This window comes from Adiantum capillus-veneris, chromosome 21, assembly GCF_014529385.1.
Source record: "Adiantum capillus-veneris isolate H3 chromosome 21, ASM1452938v2, whole genome shotgun sequence".
NCBI classification, from domain to species: domain Eukaryota; kingdom Viridiplantae; phylum Streptophyta; class Polypodiopsida; order Polypodiales; family Pteridaceae; genus Adiantum; species Adiantum capillus-veneris.
Window position 1 is genome coordinate 24,972,524 of NC_140951.1, and position 22,750 is coordinate 24,995,273.

Genomic DNA, 22,750 nt, shown 5'->3' on the forward strand with positions numbered 1-22,750 from the left:
TGTTCGTTCAGATTGCGAACGTGCTCGGCCTACTCAAGACTATAGAATTAAAATACTCTAACGTGGTCCCTAGCCACCTTCAGTTAGCTAAACAATTCGTTTCACGCTATTTTTCTGTCAACCAGTTTCCCACACGCGCAACTCTGAAGATCATCTTACCGATATAGTCCTCCTCCTCTTCTCCACAGAAGATTTGTCCATTTCATTGTAAAGAAATCATTGCATGCTACATTCAAAGTTCCGTTCTTAATTCCTCAACTTTTTGGCATACTATTTTCATCAAATCGTTTCAGTCACTTACATTCACTTGGCGTAAGAAGATTTGTGCAATACAAATAATAAGCGCTCTCTCTCTCTCTCTCTCTCTCTCTCTCTCTCTCACCTTTCATTTCGACAATCTTCTTTACGGATCTATACTCTTGTTCAGTGCTTGCTCTCTCTAATTGCAATCGCCTTGAAGGCTTGTACATGTATACCAGTTTGTTATCCACTTCCGGTTATACAGGCTCACGAAGCACTCTAGTTATTGTACCTTTGGGGTGTATGGTGTATAGTTATCAGAGACCCAATCTCTCTCTCTCTCTCTCTCTCTCTCTCTCTCTCTCTCTCTCTCTCTGCTAGCATGGTTGGTGTGGGCACGCAAGTTTGACGGTTATAAAGGCCCGGAACTTCAGAGGAACTAGTTTTTGTCATTTAAGAGAGCAAATGTAGTGGTGGCGCAGCAAGGTAGGAGAGGAGGAGATTGGTGGCATTCTGAGAACCTAGTTGTTGATGCCAATGGCCATGGAGTCTAGGTGCTACCTGGGAGATGCCTTTGCCAAACAAAAGAAGAGACGAGGCTTTATAAAATCCTGTACAATCTATCCAATTGCAAATAAGGACCAGAGCTTTGATGACAGAGATTGTGCACAACTTCCAGCTCAGAAAGCCAGGAGTTTTGCAAAATACTTACAATTAAAAAGACTTTGGCAAGGGCTCACTAATTTTGTAGTCACTTTCCTTTCCACAGAACTAGATTCTTTGTTTATGGCTTCTGTTTTTTCTCTCTTTTTTGGCGTGCCCCAAAGAGGGAAGGCCTTAGTGATGGTTTTCCTTTTTGCTAATGAAAAAGAAAAAATTATTTTTAAAAAAATATAACATTTTATTTTAGATGTTTTTGACCGTCCAAAAGACTGAGGCCATAGTGATGTTCCCTTCTTTATAAAATGAAAGTTTAGAGATTTTTTGATTGATTGCTATATATATATATATACACATATATATATAGAGAGAGAGAGAGCACACTCGTTTTAACTTTTAAGGACTCAATAGTGTGGAGTTCGATTTTTCACATTAAATAAGTGATAAAGTCGAGAAACTGACCACTATGACCATGCAACCCTATAATATTCTGTCGTATTCAACAGTCTCTCTCTCTCTCTCTCTCTCTGCATCAGACTGGCGGCTACGTGCCCATTTCTATCTCTACCTAAGCACCGATGAACCTGCAGCAAGAGTTTTTCTTAACCATATCTAATGGCTGCAAAGCTCCATGGTTGCTTTCTACAATCGAGCTCCTGCAACCAGAGAAAGTTTGCGCTCTTGCAAGGACTTTCAAGCAGCCAAAGTCACTAGACTGAGTGGGAGTAGAAGCCAGCAAGGAGAGAGAGTCGAGCCTGAGCATGGTAGTGAAGAAAGGAATTGAGCGGGAATCGGAGAAGGTGGATGGAGGCTGGAGCAAACATGGCGAAGGAGGGAATGGGGGTTGAGGCGGACGAGCCCAGATAGGTGAGAGGGAACGAATAATTTACGACCTCTCTCTTACTTTACCAAACTCCCACACAATGCGCTCTCTCTCTCTCTGCCCTGCGGGCCTGCTCTGATCATGATGCCATAGCACCAACCTCCCACCCCATGAGCCACATGCCTTGAGTCTTGCTAGATTCCTTCTCACCCTTACTGCTATTCCGTGGTCTCGCTTGTTGTCAGCTGTCACGATCTGCATGCCTCTGTCTCTCTATCCAGTCCACCTCCAGTCTTGTCTCTTGCTGCGCCCGAATTCAACCAATAGCTTTGCGACCAACAGCTGGAAGCGAACCCCTAAAGCAGACACCCACTCTATCCCATTGCGTCTTCTCTTCCACTTTCTTGTGAGAAAATCTGCAAGCACGCAGACATCTCTAGCCCTTGCATTTTTCCTTGGAACTTACGTTTTGGGCAAGTGATCATCAACCCTTGCAAGGCACTATTTGGGCGTCTCTCTCGTGTTGCATCGCGAAGCCTCGGGCAGTGTGTGTGACAAGGAGACATGAGTCGCACGACAAGACGGCTATGAAGGTACAATTTGCATAGCAGGCCATCCAGGCGGTGAAGACAGAGGTAGGCGAACTCTCCATTCGACGAACAAAAGAAAAAATCTCATTCTATGCATGTATGTGGCAGGTATTTCTCTCCTCATGCATTCCAGCCCAGGTTGAGCAGGGTGACGACGTGAGCTCAAGAGGGTGTGAGTAGAAGCTTTGGATAGTTAAATGGGAACATTCACAACACATTCTCTCTCTCTCTCTCTCTCTCTCTCTCAAACACACACACACAACTATGTTCTATAATAGTTTCATGTACTTGACCTGTTTGTGATGATGAAGTAGGTCTTGAATACATTCAGGGTACTCTGAAGCACACAACCATGTTCTATAATAGTTTCATGTACTTGACCTGTTTGTGATGATGAAGCAGGTCTTGAATACATTCAGGGTACTCTGAAGCACAGGGGATCAGTAATATTGTAGATAACCTTTCTAGTTGGTCAATTCCAACAACATAATCTTCTACGTGTAAACTTCCATGCTTTGCTTGCAGTCACGTACTTGTTTGATTTGGCTCCAATCTTTCAAGCTCTACAAGAGCCAATGGGATGGAGAGTATGAGGTTGACATGCTAGATCAAACATGGCATGCTTTGCTCTCTTGTGTGTCATCAAATGCACGAAGCCATTGATTCATCGTCAATGGAGTTGCCCAATTGGTTAAAATAAAGAAGAATGCTGAATAGTTGATTCGGAGTTATAGAAGTTGTGTGACTAGTTGAGGTTGCCAAGGACATGGAGCACTTGATTCAGCATCACTATGGTTTTATAATTGAAAATTTTGCATTGTTGGGCCAATACTACTACTGATCGTTAGGCATTGGATTTGCAAGCATTTATGTAAAATTGTCACCATGCATCCACCATCATATGTATGCAACACACATACACCCATCATCATCATCATCATCAGCTTTATGAACACCTCAACCAGGCAAATCCTTATTGTTAAAATGACCCCAAAAGCCCAATTTCACAAAAAAATGCACCGTAGTGGCTCTCCATTTACATTTATCAATTACTTAGGCTGCTTTTTTCTCTTAACACCTCCTCCATGAAAGCCTATCCGTCTCTCTATAAAACTGTGTCTTGTTGAACCTGTTTGCTGCTTGGTTCCCACCATGCACAAAGCCCATGTCCTCTGCAGCAACCCCGGGAAATGCAAAGGGCGACATCGACTCTCTGCCAGAATTTCCCATGAGTTAAACGATTGTTATCACAACAACAACGATCCAAAACTTACGTGCAGCTAAGAAACATATTCCTGAACATCTACCATCCAGGCAAAAAAGCCACCACCAACCATCAAGAATACGAATCCCTATTACTTTCACCAATTGCAGAGAAGAAATGCGGTGGATCTCTGGGAACTTTCACCTAGCAAATAAAATAGAATCTTCACAAACCGATCCTAATATTTGATAACTATCATTATCTAGGCTGTTCTTTTGGCTTGATGCCTCCATCTTGCCCACCCTTCGCCCATGCAAGCGTATTGAACTCTTTCCTGTTAAGCCTGGTTGCCGCTTGGTTACCGCCATGCACAGAACCCTTGTCTTCACCCTCATAGATGCTTTGATCATGGGAATTCTGCGCCGCAACGATCCCATGAAACAGAGCAGGTAAGGCTGGTGCTCTGCCAGAATTCACCCCAATATATATTAGCTGATCGTCATGGAGAACAAAACTAAACTTCCATGCAACCAAGAGACATCGACCTCAACATCTATTAAGAGAAGCATAAGAGGAAATTAATAGGCTGACAACTGCTTAGAAGACACCAGTGAATGCCCAATTTACTCAATAGTTAGTACCTCTATGGTGATGCAGATCATGTGATACATAGGTTTCACGAATAGAATACTGGCAGGTTATATCACAAGGAACTTTGGACGCATTTCTATATAGCAAAAAAAATATAATTACTAGGCAACTTACTAGATTGAATACACATATCTAGTAAGAGTGCAAACTAGTAATAATGAGAATACTCCTATATGGTTGTAAGCATAATATTATAGCTATATGGGAGTTTTAAGTAACCATATAGCAATATTTCTTACTAGTTTGACTCGGATTCTCCTATATGGCTGTAGCCATAATATTATAGCTATATGGGAGTTTTAACTAACCATATAGTAAGAAATTCTTCTTTCATCTACATAGTTGTAACCACACAATGCTATCTATGTAGTTGTATTATAATAATCCACATAAATAATCAATTTAACATAACATATACAAAATAGCACATACTTTTTGACTAAAAAAGATAAAGATTAAATAGAAAACTAAAAATGATCACTTTCATATAGATGTCTCTCAAAAATTCTTACAAAGTCCATCATACAACCATTAGTCTTTATCATTAGCTACTTCTACATCCTTCAAAGAAAGAGAGCCAATCTTTTCAAGTCTTACAATCATCATGCTTTCTAATAAAAGCCAAGCTACCAAATCTTCACACATAGTAGAAGAGCTAGTTTCACACGTTTTTCTACAAAAAAAGGAGTTCGTTTTTTTTAAAGCCATGTAAGTAGGCTTCACAAATGGATACACTTCTTCCACTCTTCTAACCCCAAACCATTTCATCAGAATGGTTTCTTGATCTTCTCTAGTGAGTTTGCGTGCCTACACAATAAAGAGTTAAATTAGAGAATATGGTTGCAATCTTTTCGAGAGTAAGCATAAGATATATTTGTAAGATTGAAAACAAACCTGCACTTCCAAGGTAGCCTTCTCATTAAAAACAAAAACAATCTTTCTCAACATCCTAAAAAGAGAGACAAGACACATTACTTTAGATTTATTACCATAGTATAAGTGTTTAGAGCCATCAACAAAAAACAAAACAGCTACCTTTGACTTTTGAATCCTCTTAGCTTTTGACCCTTCTTTTTTTTTTTGAAGGAGTTCAGCAAGCTTAGTTGTAGCCTAAGACATAACCCAAGCTTACTTTAATGACATTTATTTAACAAGTTTACAATTAGCATTAGTTTAATAGTATAATTTGAATACCTTCCGTTTTCGAGTACTCTTTCTAGAATGCTCTTCATCGCACCCTTTAGATGCAATTTTTTCAACTTTATTTAACTTATCCGATATCTACCAACACAAAAAACACAACTTGATATTTTTTACATCTCTAAAAATGTTACACAATGGGAAAAAAACATGAACAAAATCTCACCGGCTTATCGATTGAAGTTTCATGAGACTTATCACCAGCAGACAAAGACATTGAATCCACATCTCCTAGTGCACTAGAAAAGATATTTTCTTTCATAAAATTTTGATACTCCTAAGCCAACATTTTCACATAAATAAATCATCATGTAAATATGAAATGAGAGAGAGCAAAAGAAGTAGCATGATCTTCATATACCTCATATGCAGCCATATGATTTTCATCATTGTCCCAAGATATTTCTGGAATGTATACATCAGGTTCTTTCTGAATACATAAGACATACACAAAACTTTAAAAAATCTTAAAAGATCGGCATTACACTTGTATAAAGAATAGTATATATCAATTACCAGTGTGGATTCTGAGATGTCTTTATCGCCCTCTACCACATCTACAAAGTTCTCATCATAACTTTGCTTGGAAGCATCCTCGTTCTAATAAAAATTACTCAATAAGAAACTTAATATCAAAACTCTTAAAAATCATTCTATACTATTACCTTTGATGATAATTCTGTCTCTTTCTCTACACCATCATTGTCAAGCTCTTGAACATCATGAGTATCCTTAAAAATGTAACATAACTCAAGAATAAGATAAACATCTACATAGCATATGATTTGAAAGCAAAATAAAAAGATAATACAAAAACTTATACCATTATAGCGCCTTTGCAAGCCTTTTGTTTGGTCCACTTTCTTTTGGACGCCAATGACTTTATACACCAATTGTAAATGTCGGACTCTTTCCACAAATATTCCACACCATATACTTTCACTGGCTTTAGCTCACCCATCTTCTCTCGGATGATACTCAAAACCATATCTTTACCCTTGCTATTATGTCTCAAATCTGCAATTGGCCCTACCTTTGCAAACCACCCTCGCACCATCCCATAATTTGCACACAACACTCTATACTGACCATGATTCTCTTTTTTAAGAAATTCTCTACCATACAACTTATTGTGCTCTCTATGTTTAGGAGGAGGAGCTCTAAAGACTTGATCATATATGATCGGATCATATGGAAGAGAACTAGTTGAGTTACCAACAACCCTTTTGTTACCCAAAGAGTGATGTTCCCTCCAAGCGTCGAGTAGTTTCACAGTCTCCTCATGAGGAAGTGAAACTAGTTGCTGAAAAATTGACTGTGGAAGATCCATGCGAGCCCTACAAGAGTAGTCGACATATGCAGATAAGATAGACTCCAAAAAGTTTCAATTTGTGCCACTTGAGATATAACTCGAACAATACAAAAAGTTAAGATGAAAATAAATCATAGAGAGAACAATGCTCAACCATATAATAAAATTCAAACCACAAAATCATTTAATTCTCTAATAGAAAAAGCCTTATGTGATCAAGTACTTTATGAATGTCTTTTTCTCATGTCCTTGACTTATGGACATCTCCATAAAATAGGGATCCATCGATCACTTTCTCCAAGATTTCTAACTTTTTTACGTTTTAGTACAATCCAATCTTTGATTAAAAGAACACAAGAATCCCAATCTCTCCATGTGTTTTCCTCCTCATGAACTTTCCATATATGAGGATCACTTGCATCAGATTTCAAAATAGCAAGCTTTGTGATTTTGCTGTCACATTGTACACATCTTACAACAGCATGCTTGAATTGTATTGTACCATTGTTTTCTAAACGGACTTTGACAATGTCATCATGCTCCAACCACAAGGGTACATTCCCACAATTGCCTTCCATTAGTAGCTTAGCCCTCTGCTTTAGGTCCTTAACTTCATATGCAATCAATCTTTGGCTCCTCGGTAATGGCAATGGGATAAATTTATGAAGCAAAGAATAGATAGGCCGCACACTATCCCAAGTAAATGGAAGCGGTGTTTTCTGAAGAATGCTCATTCCAGTCATTGTATCTATGACTAGTTCCTCTGAATAATTGTCTCCTGTAATACATTGTTTGTAGTAAGTTGCACCAAAAAACATCATTGCTTTCCCATCAAGCTGCATGGAGAAGAAAGAGGTTATGCAAGCTTTCCAATGACCTCTCTCCTCAAACAAGGTGTCTAACGCGTCCACCTTTACAACTACATCATTGCCAATCTTGAAAATTTCTCCTTTATAGAAGACTTTGTCATATGTTTGCACATCACCAAATGAAAAGATTTCATCATCGATGTTCCAAAAGCTCCTTAAGTAGGTAACCTCCTCAGATGTTGGAACCCTATAATTACCCCTCCTCTTTGATATTGCAATACCCTTCATAAGAATGTTATCAGTACAAGATGCTCTCTTGCCATACTTTAAGATGTCGTTCCACAACGATCTTGCCTTTCCAATAGAAGTAACGTTGAATAGTCCATCAAGATGTGAAGTGCAGCACTCAATGGAGGCCCCGATTGCACAATCAGCTGCAGTAGTTTGACCCAATACACTATGCAATTGTTGTAGGACTCTATCACAAGGTAGCAGGGCATCTTTATCATGTTGGATTGCTTGGAATACTTTTGTGAAAAACATTCTCAGATAGAATTGTACAAAAGATGCTTCATCATTTATGCTATTTGTTTTGATAGCACTGTACGCTTTCACTAAACGTTCGAACATATAGCACCAATATATGTCATGTAGTCCATGCCGCAAAATATCCTCAAGTAGTTCCCCACTTCCAGCTACATGCTCCAAGGGTGATGAGTTTGCTCCTGAGTATTCCTCCTTTCGGATTCTCCAAGATTGCATCAAGGATTTGATAACCTGAATGTCAGTAGCCGACATTCCATGTTCTCGACTGTAGCCATAAAAGCTATGTGCTATGTCCACCAACAAGATTCCTAAAGTTTGCATCTCATGCGGAATACCATCTACGACTCTTAGAATATATGGTAGACACCATTGCATAAACTTTTGATTCTCTTCCGCCTTGAAGGATTCATAATAGACACTTGGTGAGTTTGGCCACCGACCATAGCGAATAGATGCTGGTGCCAATTTTGTAACAGTCAAAGTGGCTTTATCAATATTTTTCTTCACTGAAGAATCTGCATTCTGGAATAAGTGTGCAATATACTTCTTGAAAACATTTAGAGACAAGGTGTGCATTACATCAAAAACCAAGTCAAGAGAGGGGTCAAATCCATATAAGTCAAAGAGTCTCCAAAGTATTGACTCCCATGATAAACCAGCTTTCTTCCAAATCTCATCCTTCTCAGCAAAAGTACAACACCTCTTTGCCTCAGCTATGGCATGAACCATCTCGTTTGTTGTTCTTGCAACTGGTGGGTATCTGACTTGTAAGCGATTTTCATTGTAAATATACCTCCCTTCTAGTCCAGGCCTATCTCTTGCAAGTGATGCATGTGGCTTATCTCTCTTGCAGAACTCTTGTCCCCCATTTTTGAACAAGCCAATCTTGCATTGGGCCGGATGGTCTCCGGTAACCATCATAACCATAATTCGTATCTTACAGAATTTAGATTCCACCCTCGTATCATCAAAGATGTTTTCTAGTGGATACTCATATAATACATCCACTCCATCAATATACAGTGATTCCAACTCATCCACTAATGGTTTCAGAAATGATCCGAAGACATCGCCGGAAGACTTAATAATCTTTTTGCAGCTTTCTGGAATAAACAAGACTGGCATGATATCCATAGAGTTTTGTTTTCCAGCATTGAGCACCATAATCTCCACAACCCCACAACTTTTTTGTGTGGTTCTTGAAGTTTGAAACCCGTCCCAATGCAACAAGAGAGCTATATTTCTAGGGTCACCCTGATTATGCACACCAACAATCAGAGTAAGTAAGGACATTCAGTGTATATTTTGCTAAGAAAAAGAGGAAGATAGACATCATTACCTTGCACAACCTTTTCTCACATTCGATTTCTTCCTTGCATTTGGAGCAGATAAAAGTGTACACTGCTCGATCAGCATCCCATGCATCTTCAAGTTTTTGAGAGCGTTTGTCAAAGGGAAAAGTCGTGTAAGACTTCTTACATCCAGGTGTAGAGCAAACAACTGGCAGCTCATATGTTGACAATGGGTCCCAAAAGTTCTTCACTCCTTGGAATTTTGTTCCATCCCAAAATTCCTTTATATGCCTTCCCGTAGAAAATGCATCTCCCTTACACCATTGATTTTTATGGCGCCACAAACTCAATAGCTCATGACAAAAGGTTCTAGTCCTTGTAAGAAGCTTCAGTTGAGGTCCTATTGGAATATAATCAAAAGAAAGCATTGACTTTCTTGGCTTTGTGTATACTCTGCACTTTTCACAGCAAGTAATACAGTCACGTTTAAGCTTTTTGGAGTTTGAAGCACCTGAACAGGCACACCTTAGAACCTCTCCTACAAAGTTGTCCTCTATACTTGGGTATAGAAGTTCTGGTGCGTGCTTTGCTCCATTACTTCCTGTACAAATACGATAACAAGAGGCAGTCACCATCCCCAAACCTTTCAACATTGTTTGTAATTGATCCCAGCACGCGGGTACTTGTACCCCTCCAAGCTCACCTTCCCATGTCTTTGGCAACTAAACCAACAATTTAGCTAGGCTTCTTTTCGAAGAGTAGTTCTTTACCCTAGCTCCACCAAGGTCACCAAACAGAAGACGTAGCATTTGATCTTGAACACCTATCGGCATTTTATGTGCATCCCATAAACTTTGAAGTTCTACTATTCTCTCTATTAGTTCAAAGAGAACAATAGATGTCCCTTCCTCATTTTCCTCCCTGCTATCTTGCACGCTAGCATCAGCCTGTAAATGGTCGTCACCATCTGCATGATGGTCACCGCCATTTGAATCTTCCATTTTCTCTTCCTCCACGTTGAGACCTTCACTCCAGGAAGGTGCTACATGTGGCACATCTAAACCAAAATGGAGCTTCAAGCTCCCAAATCTCTTTGAAAGAATTTGGTGTCGATAAAGGGTTGAAGTATGCACAAACCTCCTGCCATAGCAATAGAAAGAACAGTTGCAGAAAGCCTTCCTTCCATCACTAGTGGACTCTTCAGTTCTTTCTACATGTCGATCTTCTGTTCGTTCTGTGATGTTATGTGTGACATCCAAATAAATGTCACTTTGTACCCTTCTACGCTTGGTCACAGAAGGATGTAGCTTTCCTAATGAGTCTTGATTTTGATGAAAATAAAAGGTCCGTTTTGACACCAACTCCCAACCGTTAATAGAGTGTGAACACTTATAATTACACGCGCACTTCCAAGAAGTTATTGTGCCCATGACTGCAGACCAAATATAAATATACGTGTGAAATTTTGTACAAATCAAAGAACGTACAACATAAACACCTTTAAATGAGTACATTAGTGATCAAATATTATTAAGAGATGCTGAAATAGTCATCCATTTTGCAAGGAGAGTACATAGTAAACTTAATAAGGTGGTTGTGCAGTGGGATATGGTGGAGGCAGTCGATACAAAATAATTTTTCTTCTAGGAATAATATGTCCTATCACTTTCGCTCTGTCCATCAAGGTGACCATAGACATGGTATCCTTGTTTGAGCGGTACACTACCTTGTAGCGGTCAACAAGTCCTAGCTTCCTCTTGAGAGTCAAAAGCTTTACATTTACATCCCATGCCATTACATCGTCAATGAAAATGGTTAAAACATTCCATTTTCTCCCAGACCTTCCAAACAATAGATATTGGTCTTCTGGCCAAGCACTATCCTGCCCAAACTCATGAAATAAGATTTGTGACTGCAAGTCTACAAATTCTCTGCGTTTCTCTATAGGATATTCTCGCACTTCACTTATACTTTCACTATCAATGTCATCACATAGTGTTTGCTCACTTTGACCAGCCATCTGTTGTGGATACCACAAGCAACAATGGCTAGTCAGAGTGACACCCCTTTCAACTTGAAAGCTTAATCTTACCCCTCGCAATTTACAATTCACATTGAATAATTCACATCAAGCTATATTCTCAAGACCTAATGTAAGCTAAATACAGCTAGACATGAATACTACTACAAACCTACAAAGCAGAGGCTTAAAATAATCAAAGAAGTACAATGTAAAATGAATATATTTTTGTAGAAAATACAACTCTTTAGGGTCGTTAGGGAAGACCCTTTAGGGTCTCGCGCTACAAACAAGAGTACAAACAAAGACTCTAGAGTGCAATGTTAAATTGAATTGATGAATTTATACCATTCCCAACTATGGCACCAACCACCATTTCCAAATGAACTTTCAATACCAATAGCATTTACATTCCAATTCTAATTTCAATACCAGCAGCATTTACATTCCCTCAATACAATCGTAAATGCAAATAAAAGGTGCACACTTTGTAGAATATTGTGATAAAGGCTTCATTTTTTTGACATAAAAACCGACATGATTTGATGCTTGAAATTACCAATTTGTGCCATTCCTCTGTTTGGCTAAGAAATGTATTTTCTTTGGTGGAAATTTACAAAGCTCGAAAAAAACCTAGGTTTAGTGTAATCCCACCTACCAATTTGGAGATTTACCTCTAAATTTTATATTTGAAAGTGAGAAAACCTACAAAATTTGGAAAAATTTACTGTAATTTGGTATAAAAACCTTCAAATTGTGTTGTTTCACATATGTAGGTTTGGCAAGTTTTTGAAAAAATGTTTTTTTCGAGCATTGGTAAAAAATTGGAAATAAATACCTGGCTGGTAATGGAAACTTGTTAAGGCGGCACTAATCCAAAGACGATGCTTAGCTTCCAATTCGGTCCGCCACCAATTGCGCCGCACAACGAACCGAAGACGCGCACGTCCGAAGGCTTGCAATAGGAATTCGTTCAGCTAGCTACTGCAAAAGGCGGTCATAGCTGATGTTTTAGGGCGGCAAACCACCGTATAACTCTTTGCAACTTCGCGCGGACAAGATAACGAGCTGTACGGCCTTCTTTGATTTGATGTCGCAGTAATAACCTCCTACAGACGATTTATATTGCAGTCGAATGCAGTATCCAGCTAATTAGCTAGCAAGAGCTTACAGCAGGTGGGCACGCAGCTTTATATTATGCAGCTCATATGATCATGAGTCGGGCCCTGTGCAGCGGCGCGCAGCTGGCTTTTGGACGCTCAGCTGTTGCTGGCAGAGGGCGCTCTTAGCAGATGTTTCAAAGAAGCGAACCACTATACTCTTTGCAGCTTCGCACGGACCACCTGACGATTACGGCCTTCTTTGATTTGACGTTGCGGGAATAACCTTGTAGAGAGGAGATAATATATTGCAGTTCAATATAGATAAATAGCTAGGAAGTGAATATTAAAAGGCAGCTTATTAATACAACATGTAGTGGGCACGCAAGTCGGGCTGCACTGTAGCGCTAGCTAGCGGTTTGATTGAGCGAGAAGCAGCACGCGATCTTAGCAAAGGAAGTAGGAGGAGCTGCGAAATGGGGGTCCTCGAAGATGGTGTGGAGAGTGCACGTGGGCTTCCAAGAGCGGCAAGGGGTGCCAACCTTTGGGGCCAATATGGTGTCATTGTTTACAGGTTTTCTCAAGTGCAGTAAGAGTAAAGAAATACCACAAGAGGTGCCAACATTTGGAGCCAACAGGGTGTCATTGTTTACTTGACACAAGCGAGGGTGATGTAAAGGCTTACAAGAAAGGAGTGACAGCCAACACAACAGACGGCAGGTGCTACGAGCAACAAAGGGAAGGCAGGGCAGGGGCACTCAAGGCTGTGTCGGTCAGACAATGCTAGCTGGCCAGGATGGGGTAGCAACAGGTTGAGCAGCTTGTATAAAGCTGAACAAATATGCCTGCCTTCACATAGTGTCTCTCTCATGAGTCCGTCCTATTTTAGTAGCCACTTCTCTTCTTTTGCGTTTTTCTCTCTTTGTTGCCCTCCTCTTGGTGTCATATTTCCTTATTGCACTCCACACTTTGACACAAAAATATTTGGCAAGTTGCACACAATTCCATAGTGTGGACCATTTTATTTGTGGACGGTGGTCTAAACCTGTCTGAGCCAGAGTCCATGACACATGGAGAACACGTGCTTTCTATTAGGATGGATAAGCTAACGTTTTTGGATTTATGTTCTAGCCAATTGTGTCATATTGTAGCTTTGCAACAAGCACACAAGCTTTACAATTAGAAGGATACTGATCTGATGCAGCATTTGCTCAGAGTAATGTAGAACCTATTGACATGCATGAATGCAAGAAAAAAATGACTTGAAAAACAGACTCTGTAGAAAATACTCTCTCTCTCTCTCTCTCTCTCTCTCTCTCTCTCTCTCTCTCTCTCTCTCTCTCTCTCTCTCTCTCTCTCTCTCTCTCTCTCTCGGAGTGAGTGAGAGTGACTATGTGTCAAAAAACTTACTGCTAGAAATTTGTTGCAGATCGAGTGGGGACGACGTGGGCTTGCAGAACTTCGCTTTTGGGATTCTTTTATGTGGTGAACCTATGTTGGCGTAATCATCTTCCAGTGGATGTACTCGTTATTGCTGCACAAAGAAAACAACATTAGCCTGTTTTACTTGGTCACGTCCTGAGAACTCAGACAAGTCTAGTTTTGCAAACTCGAACTGGTCTGATCATATATAGGTCCTGGCAGCAGAAAGCTTCTAGGTGTGGTGTTCAAGTGATCAGCCCTGCCGACGTTCTGGATATGCACTTGGAGACTGCAACGAGGCAATCACAGAAACACAGCCATGTGTTTCCATGGACAATGGAAGTAGTTATTGCTTAACAACATACACTGTGTGTCAGACCTTGCGAAGATGGTGTATTTGCGAAGAACTTGCGAATTTGCAGCTCGTGGACGTCGGCTGGGAGGGCAGCGAATGAGAAGGGAGCTTGAGCAGCAGCTCGCACGGCTAGCTGTCGATTGGCGCGGTGCAGCTCGACTGCTAAATGCAGGGCGCCATGGATGCAGCTAGCTTCGCAAGTTGCAATTAGCAAAGCGGTGAGGTTTCTCGCGTGCAGAAAGATGTGCTGGCGATAGCGATAGGGTAGAGAGAGAGAGAGAGAGAGAGAGAGAGAGAGAGAGAGAGAGAGAGAGAGAGAGAGAGAGAGAGAGAGAGAGAGAGAGAGAGAGAGAGAGAGAGAGAGAGAGAGAGAATGAATGAAATGAAATAAAATGTTAATACAACTGGCCTCTTCAAAAGGTCCTTTTTTTAATATTGATGGATCTAATCCAATGCCTTGGTATAAAAAAAACTGACATAAAGTGAGACTAAAATCATCATCATCAATGCCCAAGGACACCGGCATCGGGTCAATGTCCGCCAATGCAAATAGTCGTACTGAGCGTCTCCCATATATGTCGTTCTAGAATTGTCATGATCCTCTATGGAGCCTCCATTGATGTTGTGGTCTCCCTCGTAGACATAGGCATCGAGCTCTCTAAGCTCAATGGCTCAATCAACTAATATACCTCTGGTATAAGTTGGCTCTGAAGTGCTCTAAAGGAATCAGTGATCTCCCTCTATTCAAGATGTAAACTACCACTCAATTCAGGTGTGAACGTGGGCCTTCTCCTACGAATGGGTGCATTCACCTCTTCGAGCTGTGATCTTACACTTTGGGGCTTGTCAGAGTTGGGTAACTATGGTACACAATTGTGATCTTGGATACAACCCACACATGAGCTAGGCACGAAGATGGATTTCTATATAGCGCGTCTTCTCCAGCTTGCGAAGGACGACGTTGTGACAAGACACCAGCTTTGATACAACGGAGTACCAACAGAGGCTAGGACACGTCCCGTTAACTATAAGATATGAGGCCGCTTCCATTGCTTGTTCAGAGAGGGATTTGGACCACTCTCTAGAGTCATGGGGAATGAGGACCAGAGATAATAATCGATGCCTGGGATTTTTTTTTGCTCGAGCTGCGCACGCAAAGAAAGAGCCTAACAAGAGGAGAAGCTAGTGAGTGTCAAGGCGGATCACAGACTTCTTTAGAGCGGGCACTAAACCATCGGAGCAGCTACTACCACAGTAGATCCCACATTCTCCTCACACCAGAGGCACATTGATCAACCAAGCGACAGAGCTAGGATTAAGATCCAGACGCCCACGACTGGCAGAGGACTACACAGCATCGAGGGAGGCCGCATCAAAGAATCAAGATCACTATGGCTCGACATGCACAACGCCCGATCATACTATTGACCATGGAGGAGGTTGATGAGATATCTGAGTGAAATATTTGAGCTTTGGGAGTGCTATCATGTCGGCAAGCATTTGAAGTACTGTCCAGCTTGATGATCTATGAAATATAACCACGGTTTGAAAGATCTTTGATACTCCTTTCTGGGTCTGTCCGGCTTGCTGCTACGCGGGCATACTACGTGGAATGAAAATGGTGTGAATCTTGAGAATTAGGCATGGGACCTGTTGTATATCATTTCCATGAACATTGAAGGATGGTCGAGGGCACAGGGTTGTTGAATCTCCATGTGCTATACTTGGAGCGGCATAATGCTGGTCATAACTAGTTGCACTTGCAGAAACAAGCTGAGTAAGGTAGTTGAAGTTGGACATACTATTCATCTAGCCACTGGGTCTTGTTGCACACAAAGCTGCTATGATTGCTACACGGGGAAGGCACAGAGGCTTCACTGCAAAAGAAAGTCGATGCCAATATGCCGATGAGGCAAACAGAGACATTGTCGACCTTCTATTGCTAGAATGAATAGGGAGGAGCTTTGGCCTAGAGACTCTATGCTACTGAAGAATGCGCTCACCATGTCAACGAGGTAGTCTTTTCTTCATGGCTCTTTGCTTTCATGTGAACATGTATAAGGTGCCAGTACAATAGCTAGTTGGGCACATGCAACAATTAATGCATTCCAAGAGGTGACACTCCAAGCACTTTTTGTGCTTTCTCAAGCGCACCACATTAAGCATACATGTCGACCAAGACGGTGCAAGGCACGACATCTTTTATCTTGCAAAGAGCCACATGCCTTCAAGATGCATGCGTAGGTGATTGCATCGAAACATAGGCCCTCGCTTCGCATCTGCTGACATTGTGAACAGAACACCTGATAGGGAGCATGATAGATTTGAAAGTCGTCAACGCCTGTGATCGATGTGTGATTAAAAAATCTTGCAACATGTGATGCTTGTGTAGGTGATTGCATCTATGCATGCATAGGTGATTGCAACATGAGAGAGGCCCTCACCTTGCATCTAAATTTTGACTGCAACGATTAGAAAAGCGCGACAGAGCCACATGCCTTCTAGATGCCTGTGCGTAGGTGATTGCAGCTGGAGAGAGGCCCTCACTTTGCATTTGGATTTTGACTTCCAGGCCATAGCAGCTAATTAATCTCCTAATAAGTTGCTTAAGCGTAGGGTAAATGCACACTATTTTGGAGCACAGAAGAAAAGCATAGAAAGAGAAGGCTAATCTGTAGACCCACATCCAGCAATGCTTGTTACTTCCTTTAGCTAGTACTAGCTAGAAAAAAGTCACAGCCTCTTGTAGCAATTACTCCTGTGAATATGTGTGTGGAAATTATAACGTGCTGTGATGATGGCTTTGGTTGAAAGGAGGAGCGTCAAAAAGATGTTACTCGCTTTATAGCCTTCTCTCTCTCTCTCTCTCTCTCTCTCTCTCTCTCTCTCTCTCTCTCTCTCTCTCTCTCTCTCTCTCTCTCTCTCTCAAACAGTGGCCAGAGACAAACCTGCAAACAAAGCTCCGAGCTAACAAAGTAATGAAGCTTTTGAATAATGCTTAGATCTTAATTTGAGCGTGACACAAAAAAGAACTAATGGTTTAGTCCCCACATTTTTAAAGAGTAGCCACGTGGGTTAATGAGAGCGCAGTGCTGTGATTTTACCTTGTACGCTAACAAAGTAATGAATCTTTTGAATAATGCTCTAGATCTTAATTTGAGCGTGACACAAAAATGAACTAATGGTTTAGTCCCCACATTTGTAGACGAGGTCTAGATGAGTAGCTTGAAGTTTGCATGTACAATGGAGACTTGAGGTAGATCTACTTGTGCATCACATTGATGGAAAGAACCTCTAAAATATAATGTGGATGTGTGGAATAGCATGTCGAAAAGTGAAAGGATTTTTCAATGAACAAGAGAAACCTCATGAGCCACAATAACATCACAAACAGCTTATTAAGGAGCCACAAACACAACACTAAGGTTGCTAGACCCAATAAAAAGGTGAAGTTGACCACATGCTATCGAAGTGTCTATTTGGTCAATAGAGAGTATCATCACAAGCTAGCAAGATGGAACAAATCATACCCATATGGAGAAACCTCTTTCTCATTGTAGAAAATATTTAGTTAAATTCATCAACGTCCTTGTGATCGTTTATGTACTCTCTCTTTCACCCTCAGTTTGATATAGAACAGAGCTTGTTACGCTTACCATACTAATGTGTTGAAGCCTATGTACTTCTTGTGATAAAAGAAGGGATAAAGTTTGCAAAGTGTAACTCCAAATATTAGTAAGGATGTCTGGTATCTTGCATTTAGTAAATGAATAAAATGCTTTTGTGAATCCCTAACAAAGGGTTCAAATAACTAGCAATGACATTCGAATAGAAAACATGACAGTTCATGTTTTTGTAATAGAAAAAATCAGCACTTGATAAGATCTTCTAGAGTCATAGCATTAAAATAATCCACTGTTTTTTTGCATGAATTATTTAAGATATGTACTTGAAAAGGTGCAAATTATCTTGATGTTTTCTTTATGATTAATGGTGGTTTTTTTGTGTGTTTAGATAGTTTAACGTGTCAAATAAGAGTTACCTTGCAGGGACCCTTTTGAAAATGAAACCTAAATCGGTGTTCTAGTAACAATTTGGTGTTATTCAAAGGGTATGAGTATTCAAAGTAAGCCAATAAAAGCTCAAAGCTCATGTCATAATAATCAATATCTAATTCTCCTAAATGATTTTCTCATATTAAACTGATCATTTAATGTAAGGAAGGCCAGGGGAGAAAAAGCTAGAATATTGGTTAAGCTGGCAGACCGGCCACAGTAGGGATCCAAAGGAGGGAAAATAGGGATCCAAAGGGGGGGCCATCTGCAAAAGAGCCATGTGCAACAATGGGCTGAAAAGACCCTAAGGTTCAGCCCATTAAGACTTCCAAAATTCTAAGGTTCCAAAATTCAAAGGTTGTGTCCAAAGGTCAACCCTAGGGAAAATTGGATGCTTTGTGTGTGCCCTAAAAGTCTTTGCACATCCCTACATGGGAGGGGGCAAGCCCTAAAGGTAGGGGATGAGAGAGAAAGCCACACACACACACACACACACAGGCTCCCTTTACACAAAGGGAATGAGGGACACATGTCAGCTCCCTAGGCCAGATGCCCACAAGGTGTGCCCAATTTCTATTGGATGACCCTTGAAGTGGACCAATGAGAATTAAGCTAGAGTAAATCTAGTTTAATTAATTTAAAAACATTTAATAAAAGAAACCAATGAGAATTAAGTCTCCTAGAAGACTATTGGGCAGCCTCCCAAGGGGTCCAATGAGCATTCAGGAGCCCCATGGCTTGCCTGATTCCTATTGGCCAGGAGGCAAAGTGGTCCAATGAGAGTTTAGTTTAATTATTTAATTACCTAAAGCTCTCACAAAAGGGGAAAGGGGGACACATGTCAGAAGGCTATCACTTATGCTGCTTAATTGTAATTGGCTTGACTTGGGGAGGGCCAATGAGGCTTCATCAAGAGCAATTAGCAAGAGGGCTCGCCCAAGAGAGAGAGAGGGGGCTGATTTTTGCAAGGCATTATCACACACACACTCACACAAGCTCATGTGTGAAGAAAGAGAAGACTATCTCTTCCCAAGCTTTAATGGAGAACTCATCACCTACTCCAAGCTTGTGAGATAGAAGCCTACATCAACACTCTCTTGGCATGTGGATGCAAATCCAACCAAGAGCCAAGCTTCAATGCATGCTCATCTCCTCTACCAAGCTAATTACTAAGCTAAGCTATGCTACATATGAGTGATTATGTGAGGAGACGTATATCTTTCTCGTAAGATACTTCTTCTTCCTCTCAATCTACTCTCATACCCTGCTAGCTCTCACCATCTTTGAAGGTGTGTGAGGTCTTGGGTCTGAAACGGGGATAATTCAAGTTGTGTTTGTTAAGTGTTTTGCTTAGTGCATGAAGTTTCCATCTTCATTGCACTAGCTAGTCTTGAAGGAACACAAAGAATTGTATTGTACAATGTCTCTCTTGATGGGAGAAACCATAATACAAAGCCTTTTGGAGGGGGGACCGGCTCCATGAAAATCCGGTCCTCAACTGTTGTCAATAGCTTAATTTCTCTCTCTTTTGAAAGTATTGTCGATGCTATCTAACTAGGTGTTATGCTTTTTGTTGCTCTCTCCACCCAAGCACTCTTGTAATTCTCATTAGGAATCTATTCTAATGAAATGCCCCCTATGTTCATGCTAATTTCCGCTACACATAAGTTATTAGGCCATTAAATGTTACAGCTCAACTCTCATTTTTAAAAATGGGACTTGAATAAGTCCCAAAATTCCTAAATTGGTGTTATCAACTAAGCTTGTTGAAAACTTTGAAGAAATCTAGGTTTTAAATATACCTCCACATTGATATTTTGACCTTGTATTCTAGCATAATCTGGAAGATGTAAATATTTTGATTTAATAAATTTATAACTTGATGCTAGTGGCCCAAGCTTGTGAAGAAGTTAATGAGACTTTTGAATAATCAACACAACGTGGACTGTACTTGTAGGGTATCCAACTTACATTTGAATTGGATGTTTTTTTCGTATAGATTGTGATCTAGTTTGTGTTAAGAATTGTATCATTAATATTATTTGGATGAATATAACATAAATTATTCAAAAAATTTACAATAATCTCCATCATTCTGTAATATCTTTTCCTCTCTAAGGACAATGTGTGCAGTTGTGGTACTTGCATATCAATGATAGAGTGTGTGAGATGTAAAATGTTTTGATCCCTTTCCTTTTATAGCTTCGTCTACAACTATGAGACTTTATTTTGTTTTCTTATTTGTATTAGTAACAAATATATCAATTAAGAAACTTATTGATATCGAACGAGTAACCATGATATTTCTCAATAATTAGTTGTTTAACTATGCTTAATGAATTTTTACTAAAATGAAATTAGGGCAGACAAACTTACTACAATTACTTGATCCATTGTAAGTGATAAATAACTAGATGAAACACCCTTTTCTATATAGGAGTTTATAAACTACCAGATGAGGATGCCAAAGAGCTGGCTACTATATAGGAGTTCATAACTTACTAGATAAGGACGTCCAAGAATAGGTTTCTATATAGGAGTTTATGACTTACTATATGAACTTACTAGATCAACATGTCCAAGAGCAAGTTGCTATATAGGAGTTTGTGATTTGCTAGATGAATTAAAAAATTGCTAGCTTCGTTGCTAGATTAAATGTGAAAACTCCTACTTGTAACTAGGAATTATTGAGCATGTACTCTAACTTGCTATCTAGAAACACGTCCAAAGCTCCTTGTGTTAGCACAGCTTGCATTCATTGTGGGTAATTTGAGATCACACTTCCATTACATTATGTGAAAATTTGATTCGATCCCATGTTAAATGGACGTGCCCCTTACTCAAGATGCACTCTAGAAGTCTGATGTAAGACCCATGAGGTAGATGTGACATCATTCGAGAGCTCCTCGGGGCCGGAAATTGCTCCTGCCACGTAGACCGTTCCCTCCGTGCATGTCGTCGGCAGACATGAGTCAAGCTGAGGTAGCTTGGGTTGATTGAAATGCTGCAGAAAACCCAGAGAATCATCACAAACTTGATACACATCATGAGCAACAGCACCTTGGTTGTTGCAGACAGCCATAACTGATGCAGGTTCTGGCATATTTAATGATGGGATTTCATCAAGGAGCAAAGGAAAATTGAAGCTCTCCTGCCGCTCAAGAACCGACATGTCGCCATCCAATCCTTTGCAAACTGTACTGGGGGAATGCCCAGTCCAAATGTCATGAAGAGGAAGGGGGCTTATAACTGGGGTAATGATGAAGCCGGTGAATGACGGCGGGCATGAAGTACAGGCAGCCAACCCATAATGCTGGAGGATGGAGTCGAGGCTGCTGGGTCTAGTAAGCCATGAGCGAAACTGTCATTGTCGGGGAGAAGCTCGACATGGTCACCACTGCTGCACGCAGGAGAGGTGAGGCGAGCATGACAATCTGCGCCTGTGCCAAACGGATAGGAAGCAGCTGGGGGGCCTGCCATGCAGAGGGAGAAGCGAGCTTAATCTGAGGGAATGGGATTAAGGAGGAATTGAGGCAGGAGAAAAGAGGTAGGGACTCGAGAGTCGAGAGTGTAGCTAGCTATGCAGATCGAGGGCGTTGCCAAGCGGGAAAAGAACCATGGCCACTGACCACGTCTGGTATAAGGGAAGTATGTGCCACTTCCCCTAACTTGCCAGCCCCGTTTTCAAGTGATTACTTGCGTCCCTTGTATTCGGCACTTTCTTATGATATTGATCATTCGTTCGCGTCCCTTACTTTCGTGTCCCTCTTGCGTTCAGTTTTCAAGTTGCGTTCTTGTACATGCGTTTGCTTGCCTGCAGGTCCCGTTCGCATCCCAGGTGAGCCGGTGCGGCCCCTTTTCCGCGACGCCCCGAACGAGGGCGTCACACTTGGTATCAGAGCTTTTGCTCGAGTCCCCGCCGACCCGACGTCGGCCCGTGACCCGTGGTTGTCACCACGTTTTCGGCCCGTCTGCCTCGTTTTTCCACGTTTTCTCCGCGTTCTCGGCCCGTGTTGCCCCGTTTTGCTCCGTTTCACCACGTCCCTTGCGTGATTGCCCCGTTTTGCCCCGTTCCTTGCGTTTTCTCCACGTTCCCTATAGTTTTTCACCGTTTTGCCTCGTTTGACCCACGTTTCGCCCCGTTTTCACCGCGTTCTCCGCATTCTTGGCCCGTTTTGTCCCGTTTTGACACGATTCTCCACGTTCCCCATCGTTTTTCAGCGTTTTACCTCGTTTTACCCCGTCTTACACCATTTGGGACCGGTTTTCACCGTTTTTGAGCCGATTTTCGCGGTTTTTATCGTTTTGGACCCCGTTTTGCGCAGTTTCACAGTTTTTTCAACATTTTCAAGCCGTTTTTTTACAGTTTCCCAATTTTTCGACATTTTGAATTTCTCCCGGCTCCGGCCACAACAGCACCCGCACCCCAATGGCGGGAAATCAAGAAGATGAAGAAGGATACAGGACGGAA

The 22,750-nt window shown here is 41.1% G+C and overlaps 2 pseudogenes; both read right to left on the bottom strand.

The window, feature by feature from the left end:
• Positions 1 to 3,384: 3,384 nt before the first annotated feature.
• On the bottom strand, positions 3,385 to 21,759 carry LOC147430669 (uncharacterized; annotated as a pseudogene).
• On the bottom strand, positions 4,795 to 9,199 carry LOC147430670 (uncharacterized; annotated as a pseudogene).
• Positions 21,760 to 22,750: the final 991 nt, after the last annotated feature.